The sequence below is a fragment of the Hyla sarda genome, unplaced genomic scaffold, assembly GCF_029499605.1.
Source record: "Hyla sarda isolate aHylSar1 unplaced genomic scaffold, aHylSar1.hap1 scaffold_402, whole genome shotgun sequence".
Classification (NCBI taxonomy): Eukaryota; Metazoa; Chordata; class Amphibia; order Anura; family Hylidae; genus Hyla; species Hyla sarda.
Window position 1 is genome coordinate 135,921 of NW_026610419.1, and position 17,385 is coordinate 153,305.

A 17,385-nucleotide genomic window follows, 5' to 3' on the forward strand; every position below is an offset into this window, starting at 1 on the left:
GAGGAAGAGAAGGGAAAAAAAGGTGGAAATGGGTTTAAAAGTGATTTCGGCGGAGAATATATATATATATATATATATATATATATATATATATATATGCGCACACACACACATAGATATAAACGTATTCTCCGTTGAGATATTGCAGCCGCTGCTGTGTCCAGGCCCAGGAGCCTTAGCACTGTGCTGTGATGTCACTCAATACCACTGACATCACTAGGTGTAAACAACATCTCTCCTTTGCTGTGTATGTGACTATGGAGCTGTTTGGTGATGTCGTCTATTACGGCCTTCATAGAAGCAACAGGAGATTGTTGCATCCATCTTGAACCCTCAGAACTACAGTGCTATGATGTCACTCACTTCCACAGGCCTTGCAGAGTGTAAACAACAACAACCCAGCTTTGTTGTGTATGTAACCATAGGGATTTGTGATGTCACCTAGAACCTTCACAGCAGCGACAGCTTTATGAGGAGCATCAGCACTGCTCTGCCTGAGCAGAACCATCACCGCCATAGGTTGTCAAATAACCCGGATTTAACCCACACAGGTAAGTCCAATGGGGTGCAGGCATGTCCTCTATGCTTACAGCTTCCCGTGGGTGTTGGTTTGATACCGTTTGGGGACAGCCAAGGAGGCATCTGCAGGCAACAAAGGTAGGTGTGTGCTTGTGTGTGTGTTTCCTATGCAGATCCTAAGCCCAGTGTCACATGCAAGTAGGAGGAGTAAGAAGGGTTCCTGGCAAATCCGGGTTATGGATTGCATTTAAAAAGGCCCCGTGGGAGTGCAATGGGCCCCTGTCTTGCTGCTTAGCAATAATGGTATGGGTTTAGGTTCTGCTGTGTGTACTGGTGGTTGACTGCCCCCCAGCCCAGAGTGTGCATGGAAAATTGTCTGGCAGCCTCCCTGACAGCAAGCAGTGATAGTGCCCATGAAGGGGACCTTGTTGGGCCCGCCCCTTTCACGGTTATCGCTTCTCGGCCTTTTGGCTAAGATCAAGTGTAGTATCTGTTCTTATCAGTTTAATATCTGATACGTCCCCTATCTGGGGACCATATATTAAATGGATTTTTGAGAACGGGGGCCGATTTCGAAGCTTGCTTCCGTCGCCCTATGCATTGACCCGATATGGCAGTATCTTCGGGTACAGTGCACCACCCCCTTACAGGGTTAAAAAGAAAGATTCCTACTTTCATTGCTACCTGCTTGCTGGCTAGCCAGCTAGCCAGCCCTGTGGGCCTTGCTGCTGCTGCAGCCAAAAAACAAAAGGTGGTGCTGCTGCTGCTTCTGCTGCTTCTGCTTCTGCTTGTGTCTGGCCCCTGTTGGAGCGTCCAGGCACAGGACTTCTGCTGCTGCTGACTAAATGGCCTCCTTAATTGGATCATTTGAGTAGCCAGCACACCTGTGCAGGTAGGGCATGACATGATAGGCAGCTGCCTTGATAGCGGGTGGGTGCTGAATGTTCCTAATTGACAAAATAAGATTAATGCTTATGAAGAAATATAAAATCTCATCCCTTCCCCAATATCGCGCCACACCCCTACCCCTTAATTCCCTGGTTGAACTTGATGGACATATGTCTTTTTTCGACCGTACTAACTATGTAACTATGTAACATAACATGGGGGGGGGGGGGGGGTCTCCTGGCTGTTCACACAGGTGTGTCATTGCTGTACATTGACCATGCATTGCTTCTGTGGTATTGCAAAGGCAAAGACAAATGCTTCCAGCCATCCATTGCACTAATGGATTGGTCATCAGCTGGCTGTCTATGTCCCGCATCAATATAGACCAAAGTACAGAGGGTTAGGCTATGCTATTGTGCACCTACCTGATGCATCAGAAGGTGCGAGGCCCTTGCTAAATTCTGTGCACAGACTTTGAGATCTATGCTTTAGACTGTATCTAAACCTGCTCCAACATGGACTGACATTCTGGCCTACTTTCAGCCGATGCGACTTGTCTGTCGCTGAACAGTCGCTTTTTATGTATTCAGCACCTATGTATAATGTTGTAAAAATGCTCTAGAAGCTAAAGTCGCAGAAATGTCACACATATTTGGCCTGCAACTTTCTGTGCGACAAATTCAGACAGGAAAAATCAGTATAAATCCTTAGAAAATTATCCCCCAGTGTCTCCATCTGCTGGCGGTATTGAATAAGCATTGCTGCACTAATGGGGTATGCATTAGACGAAAAAAAAGAAGAAAAAGAAGAATAATACGCCCAGAAAAGAGGCGAAAAGGAGAAAAACGTAAAAAAACGTGAAAAAAAAGTAAGAGGAAGAGAAGGGAAAAAAAGGTGGAAATGGGTTTAAAAGTGATTTCGGCGGAGAAATATATATATATATATATATATATATATATATATATATATATATGCGCACACACACACATAGATATAAACGTATTCTCCGTTGAGATATTGCAGCCGCTGCTGTGTCCAGGCCCAGGAGCCTTAGCACTGTGCTGTGATGTCACTCAATACCACTGACATCACTAGGTGTAAACAACATCTCTCCTTTGCTGTGTATGTGACTATGGAGCTGTTTGGTGATGTCGTCTATTACGGCCTTCATAGAAGCAACAGGAGATTGTTGCATCCATCTTGAACCCTTTAGAACTACAGTGCTATGATGTCACTCACTTCCACAGGCCTTGCAGAGTGTAAACAACAACAACCCAGCTTTGTTGTGTATGTAACCATAGGGATTTGTGATGTCACCTAGAACCTTCACAGCAGCGACAGCTTTATGAGGAGCATCAGCACTGCTCTGCCTGAGCAGAACCATCACCGCCATAGGTTGTCAAATAACCCGGATTTAACCCACACAGGTAAGTCCAATGGGGTGCAGGCATGTCCTCTATGCTTACAGCTTCCCGTGGGTGTTGGTTTGATACCGTTTGGGGACAGCCAAGGAGGCATCTGCAGGCAACAAAGGTAGGTGTGTGCTTGTGTGTGTGTTTCCTATGCAGATCCTAAGCCCAGTGTCACATGCAAGTAGGAGGAGTAAGAAGGGTTCCTGGCAAATCCGGGTTATGGATTGCATTTAAAAAGGCCCCGTGGGAGTGCAATGGGCCCCTGTCTTGCTGCTTAGCAATAATGGTATGGGTTTAGGTTCTGCTGTGTGTACTGGTGGTTGACTGCCCCCCAGCCCAGAGTGTGCATGGAAAATTGTCTGGCAGCCTCCCTGACAGCAAGCAGTGATAGTGCCCATGAAGGGGACCTTGTTGGGCCCGCCCCTTTCACGGTTATCGCTTCTCGGCCTTTTGGCTAAGATCAAGTGTAGTATCTGTTCTTATCAGTTTAATATCTGATACGTCCCCTATCTGGGGACCATATATTAAATGGATTTTTGAGAACGGGGGCCGATTTCGAAGCTTGCTTCCGTCGCCCTATGCATTGACCCGATATGGCAGTATCTTCGGGTACAGTGCACCACCCCCTTACAGGGTTAAAAAGAAAGATTCCTACTTTCATTGCTACCTGCTTGCTGGCTAGCCAGCTAGCCAGCCCTGTGGGCCTTGCTGCTGCTGCAGCCAAAAAACAAAAGGTGGTGCTGCTGCTGCTTCTGCTGCTTCTGCTTCTGCTTGTGTCTGGCCCCTGTTGGAGCGTCCAGGCACAGGACTTCTGCTGCTGCTGACTAAATGGCCTCCTTAATTGGATCATTTGAGTAGCCAGCACACCTGTGCAGGTAGGGCATGACATGATAGGCAGCTGCCTTGATAGCGGGTGGGTGCTGAATGTTCCTAATTGACAAAATAAGATTAATGCTTATGAAGAAATATAAAATCTCATCCCTTCCCCAATATCGCGCCACACCCCTACCCCTTAATTCCCTGGTTGAACTTGATGGACATATGTCTTTTTTCGACCGTACTAACTATGTAACTATGTACCATAACATGGGGGGGGGGGGGGGGTCTCCTGGCTGTTCACACAGGTGTGTCATTGCTGTACATTGACCATGCATTGCTTCTGTGGTATTGCAAAGGCAAAGACAAATGCTTCCAGCCATCCATTGCACTAATGGATTGGTCATCAGCTGGCTGTCTATGTCCCGCATCAATATAGACCAAAGTACAGAGGGTTAGGCTATGCTATTGTGCACCTACCTGATGCATCAGAAGGTGCGAGGCCCTTGCTAAATTCTGTGCACAGACTTTGAGATCTATGCTTTAGACTGTATCTAAACCTGCTCCAACATGGACTGACATTCTGGCCTACTTTCAGCCGATGCGACTTGTCTGTCGCTGAACAGTCGCTTTTTATGTATTCAGCACCTATGTATAATGTTGTAAAAATGCTCTAGAAGCTAAAGTCGCAGAAATGTCACACATATTTGGCCTGCAACTTTCTGTGCGACAAATTCAGACAGGAAAAATCAGTATAAATCCTTAGAAAATTATCCCCCAGTGTCTCCATCTGCTGGCGGTATTGAATAAGCATTGCTGCACTGATGGGGTATGCATTAGACGAAAAAAAAGAAGAAAAAGAAGAATAATACGCCCAGAAAAGAGGCGAAAAGGAGAAAAACGTAAAAAAACGTGAAAAAAAAGTAAGAGGAAGAGAAGGGAAAAAAAGGTGGAAATGGGTTTAAAAGTGATTTCGGCGGAGAAATATATATATATATATATATATATATATATATATATATATATGCGCACACACACACATAGATATAAACGTATTCTCCGTTGAGATATTGCAGCCGCTGCTGTGTCCAGGCCCAGGAGCCTTAGCACTGTGCTGTGATGTCACTCAATACCACTGACATCACTAGGTGTAAACAACATCTCTCCTTTGCTGTGTATGTGACTATGGAGCTGTTTGGTGATGTCGTCTATTACGGCCTTCATAGAAGCAACAGGAGATTGTTGCATCCATCTTGAACCCTCAGAACTACAGTGCTATGATGTCACTCACTTCCACAGGCCTTGCAGAGTGTAAACAACAACAACCCAGCTTTGTTGTGTATGTAACCATAGGGATTTGTGATGTCACCTAGAACCTTCACAGCAGCGACAGCTTTATGAGGAGCATCAGCACTGCTCTGCCTGAGCAGAACCATCACCGCCATAGGTTGTCAAATAACCCGGATTTAACCCACACAGGTAAGTCCAATGGGGTGCAGGCATGTCCTCTATGCTTACAGCTTCCCGTGGGTGTTGGTTTGATACCGTTTGGGGACAGCCAAGGAGGCATCTGCAGGCAACAAAGGTAGGTGTGTGCTTGTGTGTGTGTTTCCTATGCAGATCCTAAGCCCAGTGTCACATGCAAGTAGGAGGAGTAAGAAGGGTTCCTGGCAAATCCGGGTTATGGATTGCATTTAAAAAGGCCCCGTGGGAGTGCAATGGGCCCCTGTCTTGCTGCTTAGCAATAATGGTATGGGTTTAGGTTCTGCTGTGTGTACTGGTGGTTGACTGCCCCCCAGCCCAGAGTGTGCATGGAAAATTGTCTGGCAGCCTCCCTGACAGCAAGCAGTGATAGTGCCCATGAAGGGGACCTTGTTGGGCCCGCCCCTTTCACGGTTATCGCTTCTCGGCCTTTTGGCTAAGATCAAGTGTAGTATCTGTTCTTATCAGTTTAATATCTGATACGTCCCCTATCTGGGGACCATATATTAAATGGATTTTTGAGAACGGGGGCCGATTTTGAAGCTTGCTTCCGTCGCCCTATGCATTGACCCGATATGGCAGTATCTTCGGGTACAGTGCACCACCCCCTTACAGGGTTAAAAAGAAAGATTCCTACTTTCATTGCTACCTGCTTGCTGGCTAGCCAGCTAGCCAGCCCTGTGGGCCTTGCTGCTGCTGCAGCCAAAAAACAAAAGGTGGTGCTGCTGCTGCTTCTGCTGCTTCTGCTTCTGCTTGTGTCTGGCCCCTGTTGGAGCGTCCAGGCACAGGACTTCTGCTGCTGCTGACTAAATGGCCTCCTTAATTGGATCATTTGAGTAGCCAGCACACCTGTGCAGGTAGGGCATGACATGATAGGCAGCTGCCTTGATAGCGGGTGGGTGCTGAATGTTCCTAATTGACAAAATAAGATTAATGCTTATGAAGAAATATAAAATCTCATCCCTTCCCCAATATCGCGCCACACCCCTACCCCTTAATTCCCTGGTTGAACTTGATGGACATATGTCTTTTTTCGACCGTACTAACTATGTAACTATGTAACATAACATGGGGGGGGGGGGGGGGGTCTCCTGGCTGTTCACACAGGTGTGTCATTGCTGTACATTGACCATGCATTGCTTCTGTGGTATTGCAAAGGCAAAGACAAATGCTTCCAGCCATCCATTGCACTAATGGATTGGTCATCAGCTGGCTGTCTATGTCCCGCATCAATATAGACCAAAGTACAGAGGGTTAGGCTATGCTATTGTGCACCTACCTGATGCATCAGAAGGTGCGAGGCCCTTGCTAAATTCTGTGCACAGACTTTGAGATCTATGCTTTAGACTGTATCTAAACCTGCTCCAACATGGACTGACATTCTGGCCTGCTTTCAGCCGATGCGACTTGTCTGTCGCTGAACAGTCGCTTTTTATGTATTCAGCACCTATGTATAATGTTGTAAAAATGCTCTAGAAGCTAAAGTCGCAGAAATGTCACACATATTTGGCCTGCAACTTTCTGTGCGACAAATTCAGACAGGAAAAATCAGTATAAATCCTTAGAAAATTATCCCCCAGTGTCTCCATCTGCTGGCGGTATTGAATAAGCATTGCTGCACTGATGGGGTATGCATTAGACGAAAAAAAAGAAGAAAAAGAAGAATAATACGCCCAGAAAAGAGGCGAAAAGGAGAAAAACGTAAAAAAACGTGAAAAAAAAGTAAGAGGAAGAGAAGGGAAAAAAAGGTGGAAATGGGTTTAAAAGTGATTTCGGCGGAGAAATATATATATATATATATATATATATATATATATATATATATATATGCGCACACACACACATAGATATAAACGTATTCTCCGTTGAGATATTGCAGCCGCTGCTGTGTCCAGGCCCAGGAGCCTTAGCACTGTGCTGTGATGTCACTCAATACCACTGACATCACTAGGTGTAAACAACATCTCTCCTTTGCTGTGTATGTGACTATGGAGCTGTTTGGTGATGTCGTCTATTACGGCCTTCATAGAAGCAACAGGAGATTGTTGCATCCATCTTGAACCCTCAGAACTACAGTGCTATGATGTCACTCACTTCCACAGGCCTTGCAGAGTGTAAACAACAACAACCCAGCTTTGTTGTGTATGTAACCATAGGGATTTGTGATGTCACCTAGAACCTTCACAGCAGCGACAGCTTTATGAGGAGCATCAGCACTGCTCTGCCTGAGCAGAACCATCACCGCCATAGGTTGTCAAATAACCCGGATTTAACCCACACAGGTAAGTCCAATGGGGTGCAGGCATGTCCTCTATGCTTACAGCTTCCCGTGGGTGTTGGTTTGATACCGTTTGGGGACAGCCAAGGAGGCATCTGCAGGCAACAAAGGTAGGTGTGTGCTTGTGTGTGTGTTTCCTATGCAGATCCTAAGCCCAGTGTCACATGCAAGTAGGAGGAGTAAGAAGGGTTCCTGGCAAATCCGGGTTATGGATTGCATTTAAAAAGGCCCCGTGGGAGTGCAATGGGCCCCTGTCTTGCTGCTTAGCAATAATGGTATGGGTTTAGGTTCTGCTGTGTGTACTGGTGGTTGACTGCCCCCCAGCCCAGAGTGTGCATGGAAAATTGTCTGGCAGCCTCCCTGACAGCAAGCAGTGATAGTGCCCATGAAGGGGACCTTGTTGGGCCCGCCCCTTTCACGGTTATCGCTTCTCGGCCTTTTGACTAAGATCAAATGTAGTATCTGTTCTTATCAGTTTAATATCTGATACGTCCCCTATCTGGGGACCATATATTAAATGGATTTTTGAGAACGGGGGCCGATTTCGAAGCTTGCTTCCGTCGCCCTATGCATTGACCCGATATGGCAGTATCTTCGGGTACAGTGCACCACCCCCTTACAGGGTTAAAAAGAAAGATTCCTACTTTCATTGCTACCTGCTTGCTGGCTAGCCAGCTAGCCAGCCCTGTGGGCCTTGCTGCTGCTGCAGCCAAAAAACAAAAGGTGGTGCTGCTGCTGCTTCTGCTGCTTCTGCTTCTGCTTGTGTCTGGCCCCTGTTGGAGCGTCCAGGCACAGGACTTCTGCTGCTGCTGACTAAATGGCCTCCTTAATTGGATCATTTGAGTAGCCAGCACACCTGTGCAGGTAGGGCATGACATGATAGGCAGCTGCCTTGATAGCGGGTGGGTGCTGAATGTTCCTAATTGACAAAATAAGATTAATGCTTATGAAGAAATATAAAATCTCATCCCTTCCCCAATATCGCGCCACACCCCTACCCCTTAATTCCCTGGTTGAACTTGATGGACATATGTCTTTTTTCGACCGTACTAACTATGTAACTATGTAACATAACATGGGGGGGGGGGGGGGTCTCCTGGCTGTTCACACAGGTGTGTCATTGCTGTACATTGACCATGCATTGCTTCTGTGGTATTGCAAAGGCAAAGACAAATGCTTCCAGCCATCCATTGCACTAATGGATTGGTCATCAGCTGGCTGTCTATGTCCCGCATCAATATAGACCAAAGTACAGAGGGTTAGGCTATGCTATTGTGCACCTACCTGATGCATCAGAAGGTGCGAGGCCCTTGCTAAATTCTGTGCACAGACTTTGAGATCTATGCTTTAGACTGTATCTAAACCTGCTCCAACATGGACTGACATTCTGGCCTGCTTTCAGCCGATGCGACTTGTCTGTCGCTGAACAGTCGCTTTTTATGTATTCAGCACCTATGTATAATGTTGTAAAAATGCTCTAGAAGCTAAAGTCGCAGAAATGTCACACATATTTGGCCTGCAACTTTCTGTGCGACAAATTCAGACAGGAAAAATCAGTATAAATCCTTAGAAAATTATCCCCCAGTGTCTCCATCTGCTGGCGGTATTGAATAAGCATTGCTGCACTGATGGGGTATGCATTAGACGAAAAAAAAGAAGAAAAAGAAGAATAATACGCCCAGAAAAGAGGCGAAAAGGAGAAAAACGTAAAAAAACGTGAAAAAAAAGTAAGAGGAAGAGAAGGGAAAAAAAGGTGGAAATGGGTTTAAAAGTGATTTCGGCGGAGAAATATATATATATATATATATATATATATATATGCGCACACACACACATATATATAAACGTATTCTCCGTTGAGATATTGCAGCCGCTGCTGTGTCCAGGCCCAGGAGCCTTAGCACTGTGCTGTGATGTCACTCAATACCACTGACATCACTAGGTGTAAACAACATCTCTCCTTTGCTGTGTATGTGACTATGGAGCTGTTTGGTGATGTCGTCTATTACGGCCTTCATAGAAGCAACAGGAGATTGTTGCATCCATCTTGAACCCTCAGAACTACAGTGCTATGATGTCACTCACTTCCACAGGCCTTGCAGAGTGTAAACAACAACAACCCAGCTTTGTTGTGTATGTAACCATAGGGATTTGTGATGTCACCTAGAACCTTCACAGCAGCGACAGCTTTATGAGGAGCATCAGCACTGCTCTGCCTGAGCAGAACCATCACCGCCATAGGTTGTCAAATAACCCGGATTTAACCCACACAGGTAAGTCCAATGGGGTGCAGGCATGTCCTCTATGCTTACAGCTTCCCGTGGGTGTTGGTTTGATACCGTTTGGGGACAGCCAAGGAGGCATCTGCAGGCAACAAAGGTAGGTGTGTGCTTGTGTGTGTGTTTCCTATGCAGATCCTAAGCCCAGTGTCACATGCAAGTAGGAGGAGTAAGAAGGGTTCCTGGCAAATCCGGGTTATGGATTGCATTTAAAAAGGCCCCGTGGGAGTGCAATGGGCCCCTGTCTTGCTGCTTAGCAATAATGGTATGGGTTTAGGTTCTGCTGTGTGTACTGGTGGTTGACTGCCCCCCAGCCCAGAGTGTGCATGGAAAATTGTCTGGCAGCCTCCCTGACAGCAAGCAGTGATAGTGCCCATGAAGGGGACCTTGTTGGGCCCGCCCCTTTCACGGTTATCGCTTCTCGGCCTTTTGGCTAAGATCAAGTGTAGTATCTGTTCTTATCAGTTTAATATCTGATACGTCCCCTATCTGGGGACCATATATTAAATGGATTTTTGAGAACGGGGGCCGATTTCGAAGCTTGCTTCCGTCGCCCTATGCATTGACCCGATATGGCAGTATCTTCGGGTACAGTGCACCACCCCCTTACAGGGTTAAAAAGAAAGATTCCTACTTTCATTGCTACCTGCTTGCTGGCTAGCCAGCTAGCCAGCCCTGTGGGCCTTGCTGCTGCTGCAGCCAAAAAACAAAAGGTGGTGCTGCTGCTGCTTCTGCTGCTTCTGCTTCTGCTTGTGTCTGGCCCCTGTTGGAGCGTCCAGGCACAGGACTTCTGCTGCTGCTGACTAAATGGCCTCCTTAATTGGATCATTTGAGTAGCCAGCACACCTGTGCAGGTAGGGCATGACATGATAGGCAGCTGCCTTGATAGCGGGTGGGTGCTGAATGTTCCTAATTGACAAAATAAGATTAATGCTTATGAAGAAATATAAAATCTCATCCCTTCCCCAATATCGCGCCACACCCCTACCCCTTAATTCCCTGGTTGAACTTGATGGACATATGTCTTTTTTCGACCGTACTAACTATGTAACTATGTAACATAACATGGGGGGGGGGGTCTCCTGGCTGTTCACACAGGTGTGTCATTGCTGTACATTGACCATGCATTGCTTCTGTGGTATTGCAAAGGCAAAGACAAATGCTTCCAGCCATCCATTGCACTAATGGATTGGTCATCAGCTGGCTGTCTATGTCCCGCATCAATATAGACCAAAGTACAGAGGGTTAGGCTATGCTATTGTGCACCTACCTGATGCATCAGAAGGTGCGAGGCCCTTGCTAAATTCTGTGCACAGACTTTGAGATCTATGCTTTAGACTGTATCTAAACCTGCTCCAACATGGACTGACATTCTGGCCTACTTTCAGCCGATGCGACTTGTCTGTCGCTGAACAGTCGCTTTTTATGTATTCAGCACCTATGTATAATGTTGTAAAAATGCTCTAGAAGCTAAAGTCGCAGAAATGTCACACATATTTGGCCTGCAACTTTCTGTGCGACAAATTCAGACAGGAAAAATCAGTATAAATCCTTAGAAAATTATCCCCCAGTGTCTCCATCTGCTGGCGGTATTGAATAAGCATTGCTGCACTGATGGGGTATGCATTAGACGAAAAAAAAGAAGAAAAAGAAGAATAATACGCCCAGAAAAGAGGCGAAAAGGAGAAAAACGTAAAAAAACGTGAAAAAAAAGTAAGAGGAAGAGAAGGGAAAAAAAGGTGGAAATGGGTTTAAAAGTGATTTCGGCGGAGAAATATATATATATATATATATATATATATATATATATATATATATATATATATGCGCACACACACACATAGATATAAACGTATTCTCCGTTGAGATATTGCAGCCGCTGCTGTGTCCAGGCCCAGGAGCCTTAGCACTGTGCTGTGATGTCACTCAATACCACTGACATCACTAGGTGTAAACAACATCTCTCCTTTGCTGTGTATGTGACTATGGAGCTGTTTGGTGATGTCGTCTATTACGGCCTTCATAGAAGCAACAGGAGATTGTTGCATCCATCTTGAACCCTCAGAACTACAGTGCTATGATGTCACTCACTTCCACAGGCCTTGCAGAGTGTAAACAACAACAACCCAGCTTTGTTGTGTATGTAACCATAGGGATTTGTGATGTCACCTAGAAGCTTCACAGCAGCGACAGCTTTATGAGGAGCATCAGCACTGCTCTGCCTGAGCAGAACCATCACCGCCATAGGTTGTCAAATAACCCGGATTTAACCCACACAGGTAAGTCCAATGGGGTGCAGGCATGTCCTCTATGCTTACAGCTTCCCGTGGGTGTTGGTTTGATACCGTTTGGGGACAGCCAAGGAGGCATCTGCAGGCAACAAAGGTAGGTGTGTGCTTGTGTGTGTGTTTCCTATGCAGATCCTAAGCCCAGTGTCACATGCAAGTAGGAGGAGTAAGAAGGGTTCCTGGCAAATCCGGGTTATGGATTGCATTTAAAAAGGCCCCGTGGGAGTGCAATGGGCCCCTGTCTTGCTGCTTAGCAATAATGGTATGGGTTTAGGTTCTGCTGTGTGTACTGGTGGTTGACTGCCCCCCAGCCCAGAGTGTGCATGGAAAATTGTCTGGCAGCCTCCCTGACAGCAAGCAGTGATAGTGCCCATGAAGGGGACCTTGTTGGGCCCGCCCCTTTCACGGTTATCGCTTCTCGGCCTTTTGGCTAAGATCAAGTGTAGTATCTGTTCTTATCAGTTTAATATCTGATACGTCCCCTATCTGGGGACCATATATTAAATGGATTTTTGAGAACGGGGGCCGATTTCGAAGCTTGCTTCCGTCGCCCTATGCATTGACCCGATATGGCAGTATCTTCGGGTACAGTGCACCACCCCCTTACAGGGTTAAAAAGAAAGATTCCTACTTTCATTGCTACCTGCTTGCTGGCTAGCCAGCTAGCCAGCCCTGTGGGCCTTGCTGCTGCTGCAGCCAAAAAACAAAAGGTGGTGCTGCTGCTGCTTCTGCTGCTTCTGCTTCTGCTTGTGTCTGGCCCCTGTTGGAGCGTCCAGGCACAGGACTTCTGCTGCTGCTGACTAAATGGCCTCCTTAATTGGATCATTTGAGTAGCCAGCACACCTGTGCAGGTAGGGCATGACATGATAGGCAGCTGCCTTGATAGCGGGTGGGTGCTGAATGTTCCTAATTGACAAAATAAGATTAATGCTTATGAAGAAATATAAAATCTCATCCCTTCCCCAATATCGCGCCACACCCCTACCCCTTAATTCCCTGGTTGAACTTGATGGACATATGTCTTTTTTCGACCGTACTAACTATGTAACTATGTAACATAACATGGGGGGGGGGGGGGGGGTCTCCTGGCTGTTCACACAGGTGTGTCATTGCTGTACATTGACCATGCATTGCTTCTGTGGTATTGCAAAGGCAAAGACAAATGCTTCCAGCCATCCATTGCACTAATGGATTGGTCATCAGCTGGCTGTCTATGTCCCGCATCAATATAGACCAAAGTACAGAGGGTTAGGCTATGCTATTGTGCACCTACCTGATGCATCAGAAGGTGCGAGGCCCTTGCTAAATTCTGTGCACAGACTTTGAGATCTATGCTTTAGACTGTATCTAAACCTGCTCCAACATGGACTGACATTCTGGCCTACTTTCAGCCGATGCGACTTGTCTGTCGCTGAACAGTCGCTTTTTATGTATTCAGCACCTATGTATAATGTTGTAAAAATGCTCTAGAAGCTAAAGTCGCAGAAATGTCACACATATTTGGCCTGCAACTTTCTGTGCGACAAATTCAGACAGGAAAAATCAGTATAAATCCTTAGAAAATTATCCCCCAGTGTCTCCATCTGCTGGCGGTATTGAATAAGCATTGCTGCACTGATGGGGTATGCATTAGACGAAAAAAAAGAAGAAAAAGAAGAATAATACGCCCAGAAAAGAGGCGAAAAGGAGAAAAACGTAAAAAAACGTGAAAAAAAAGTAAGAGGAAGAGAAGGGAAAAAAAGGTGGAAATGGGTTTAAAAGTGATTTCGGCGGAGAAATATATATATATATATATATATATATATATATATATATATATATATATGCGCACACACACACATAGATATAAACGTATTCTCCGTTGAGATATTGCAGCCGCTGCTGTGTCCAGGCCCAGGAGCCTTAGCACTGTGCTGTGATGTCACTCAATACCACTGACATCACTAGGTGTAAACAACATCTCTCCTTTGCTGTGTATGTGACTATGGAGCTGTTTGGTGATGTCGTCTATTACGGCCTTCATAGAAGCAACAGGAGATTGTTGCATCCATCTTGAACCCTCAGAACTACAGTGCTATGATGTCACTCACTTCCACAGGCCTTGCAGAGTGTAAACAACAACAACCCAGCTTTGTTGTGTATGTAACCATAGGGATTTGTGATGTCACCTAGAACCTTCACAGCAGCGACAGCTTTATGAGGAGCATCAGCACTGCTCTGCCTGAGCAGAACCATCACCGCCATAGGTTGTCAAATAACCCGGATTTAACCCACACAGGTAAGTCCAATGGGGTGCAGGCATGTCCTCTATGCTTACAGCTTCCCGTGGGTGTTGGTTTGATACCGTTTGGGGACAGCCAAGGAGGCATCTGCAGGCAACAAAGGTAGGTGTGTGCTTGTGTGTGTGTTTCCTATGCAGATCCTAAGCCCAGTGTCACATGCAAGTAGGAGGAGTAAGAAGGGTTCCTGGCAAATCCGGGTTATGGATTGCATTTAAAAAGGCCCCGTGGGAGTGCAATGGGCCCCTGTCTTGCTGCTTAGCAATAATGGTATGGGTTTAGGTTCTGCTGTGTGTACTGGTGGTTGACTGCCCCCCAGCCCAGAGTGTGCATGGAAAATTGTCTGGCAGCCTCCCTGACAGCAAGCAGTGATAGTGCCCATGAAGGGGACCTTGTTGGGCCCGCCCCTTTCACGGTTATCGCTTCTCGGCCTTTTGGCTAAGATCAAGTGTAGTATCTGTTCTTATCAGTTTAATATCTGATACGTCCCCTATCTGGGGACCATATATTAAATGGATTTTTGAGAACGGGGGCCGATTTCGAAGCTTGCTTCCGTCGCCCTATGCATTGACCCGATATGGCAGTATCTTCGGGTACAGTGCACCACCCCCTTACAGGGTTAAAAAGAAAGATTCCTACTTTCATTGCTACCTGCTTGCTGGCTAGCCAGCTAGCCAGCCCTGTGGGCCTTGCTGCTGCTGCAGCCAAAAAACAAAAGGTGGTGCTGCTGCTGCTTCTGCTGCTTCTGCTTCTGCTTGTGTCTGGCCCCTGTTGGAGCGTCCAGGCACAGGACTTCTGCTGCTGCTGACTAAATGGCCTCCTTAATTGGATCATTTGAGTAGCCAGCACACCTGTGCAGGTAGGGCATGACATGATAGGCAGCTGCCTTGATAGCGGGTGGGTGCTGAATGTTCCTAATTGACAAAATAAGATTAATGCTTATGAAGAAATATAAAATCTCATCCCTTCCCCAATATCGCGCCACACCCCTACCCCTTAATTCCCTGGTTGAACTTGATGGACATATGTCTTTTTTCGACCGTACTAACTATGTAACTATGTAACATAACATGGGGGGGGGGGGGGTCTCCTGGCTGTTCACACAGGTGTGTCATTGCTGTACATTGACCATGCATTGCTTCTGTGGTATTGCAAAGGCAAAGACAAATGCTTCCAGCCATCCATTGCACTAATGGATTGGTCATCAGCTGGCTGTCTATGTCCCGCATCAATATAGACCAAAGTACAGAGGGTTAGGCTATGCTATTGTGCACCTACCTGATGCATCAGAAGGTGCGAGGCCCTTGCTAAATTCTGTGCACAGACTTTGAGATCTATGCTTTAGACTGTATCTAAACCTGCTCCAACATGGACTGACATTCTGGCCTACTTTCAGCCGATGCGACTTGTCTGTCGCTGAACAGTCGCTTTTTATGTATTCAGCACCTATGTATAATGTTGTAAAAATGCTCTAGAAGCTAAAGTCGCAGAAATGTCACACATATTTGGCCTGCAACTTTCTGTGCGACAAATTCAGACAGGAAAAATCAGTATAAATCCTTAGAAAATTATCCCCCAGTGTCTCCATCTGCTGGCGGTATTGAATAAGCATTGCTGCACTGATGGGGTATGCATTAGACGAAAAAAAAGAAGAAAAAGAAGAATAATACACCCAGAAAAGAGGCGAAAAGGAGAAAAACGTAAAAAAACGTGAAAAAAAAGTAAGAGGAAGAGAAGGGAAAAAAAGGTGGAAATGGGTTTAAAAGTGATTTCGGCGGAGAATATATATATATATATATATATATATATATATATATATATATATATATGCGCACACACACACATAGATATAAACGTATTCTCCGTTGAGATATTGCAGCCGCTGCTGTGTCCAGGCCCAGGAGCCTTAGCACTGTGCTGTGATGTCACTCAATACCACTGACATCACTAGGTGTAAACAACATCTCTCCTTTGCTGTGTATGTGACTATGGAGCTGTTTGGTGATGTCGTCTATTACGGCCTTCATAGAAGCAACAGGAGATTGTTGCATCCATCTTGAACCCTCAGAACTACAGTGCTATGATGTCACTCACTTCCACAGGCCTTGCAGAGTGTAAACAACAACAACCCAGCTTTGTTGTGTATGTAACCATAGGGATTTGTGATGTCACCTAGAACCTTCACAGCAGCGACAGCTTTATGAGGAGCATCAGCACTGCTCTGCCTGAGCAGAACCATCACCGCCATAGGTTGTCAAATAACCCGGATTTAACCCACACAGGTAAGTCCAATGGGGTGCAGGCATGTCCTCTATGCTTACAGCTTCCCGTGGGTGTTGGTTTGATACCGTTTGGGGACAGCCAAGGAGGCATCTGCAGGCAACAAAGGTAGGTGTGTGCTTGTGTGTGTGTTTCCTATGCAGATCCTAAGCCCAGTGTCACATGCAAGTAGGAGGAGTAAGAAGGGTTCCTGGCAAATCCGGGTTATGGATTGCATTTAAAAAGGCCCCGTGGGAGTGCAATGGGCCCCTGTCTTGCTGCTTAGCAATAATGGTATGGGTTTAGGTTCTGCTGTGTGTACTGGTGGTTGACTGCCCCCCAGCCCAGAGTGTGCATGGAAAATTGTCTGGCAGCCTCCCTGACAGCAAGCAGTGATAGTGCCCATGAAGGGGACCTTGTTGGGCCCGCCCCTTTCACGGTTATCGCTTCTCGGCCTTTTGGCTAAGATCAAGTGTAGTATCTGTTCTTATCAGTTTAATATCTGATACGTCCCCTATCTGGGGACCATATATTAAATGGATTTTTGAGAACGGGGGCCGATTTCGAAGCTTGCTTCCGTCGCCCTATGCATTGACCCGATATGGCAGTATCTTCGGGTACAGTGCACCACCCCCTTACAGGGTTAAAAAGAAAGATTCCTACTTTCATTGCTACCTGCTTGCTGGCTAGCCAGCTAGCCAGCCCTGTGGGCCTTGCTGCTGCTGCAGCCAAAAAACAAAAGGTGGTGCTGCTGCTGCTTCTGCTGCTTCTGCTTCTGCTTGTGTCTGGCCCCTGTTGGAGCGTCCAGGCACAGGACTTCTGCTGCTGCTGACTAAATGGCCTCCTTAATTGGATCATTTGAGTAGCCAGCACACCTGTGCAGGT

At 46.3% G+C, this 17,385-nt stretch overlaps 8 non-coding genes across 8 annotated transcripts; all 8 read left to right on the forward strand.

Annotated features, from left to right (window-relative positions):
* Window positions 1-970: 970 nt before the first annotated feature.
* LOC130333338 (U2 spliceosomal RNA) lies at window positions 971-1,161 on the forward strand. The gene has a single exon (XR_008875554.1). It is a non-coding gene; the product is annotated as a U2 spliceosomal RNA (small nuclear RNA).
* Window positions 1,162-3,253: 2,092 nt separating this feature from the next.
* On the forward strand, window positions 3,254-3,444 carry LOC130333339 (U2 spliceosomal RNA). The gene has a single exon (XR_008875555.1). It is a non-coding gene; the product is annotated as a U2 spliceosomal RNA (small nuclear RNA).
* Window positions 3,445-5,533: 2,089 nt separating this feature from the next.
* On the forward strand, window positions 5,534-5,724 carry LOC130333322 (U2 spliceosomal RNA). The gene has a single exon (XR_008875540.1). It is a non-coding gene; the product is annotated as a U2 spliceosomal RNA (small nuclear RNA).
* Window positions 5,725-7,818: 2,094 nt separating this feature from the next.
* LOC130333282 (U2 spliceosomal RNA) lies at window positions 7,819-8,009 on the forward strand. Its single transcript, XR_008875512.1, has one exon. It is a non-coding gene; the product is annotated as a U2 spliceosomal RNA (small nuclear RNA).
* A 2,078-nt stretch (window positions 8,010-10,087) lies between these two features.
* Window positions 10,088-10,278, forward strand: LOC130333340 (U2 spliceosomal RNA). The gene has a single exon (XR_008875556.1). It is a non-coding gene; the product is annotated as a U2 spliceosomal RNA (small nuclear RNA).
* A 2,094-nt stretch (window positions 10,279-12,372) lies between these two features.
* Window positions 12,373-12,563, forward strand: LOC130333341 (U2 spliceosomal RNA). The gene has a single exon (XR_008875557.1). It is a non-coding gene; the product is annotated as a U2 spliceosomal RNA (small nuclear RNA).
* Window positions 12,564-14,659: 2,096 nt separating this feature from the next.
* Window positions 14,660-14,850, forward strand: LOC130333342 (U2 spliceosomal RNA). The gene has a single exon (XR_008875558.1). It is a non-coding gene; the product is annotated as a U2 spliceosomal RNA (small nuclear RNA).
* Window positions 14,851-16,942: 2,092 nt separating this feature from the next.
* LOC130333343 (U2 spliceosomal RNA) lies at window positions 16,943-17,133 on the forward strand. Its single transcript, XR_008875559.1, has one exon. It is a non-coding gene; the product is annotated as a U2 spliceosomal RNA (small nuclear RNA).
* The last annotated feature ends 252 nt before the right edge of the window (window positions 17,134-17,385 follow it).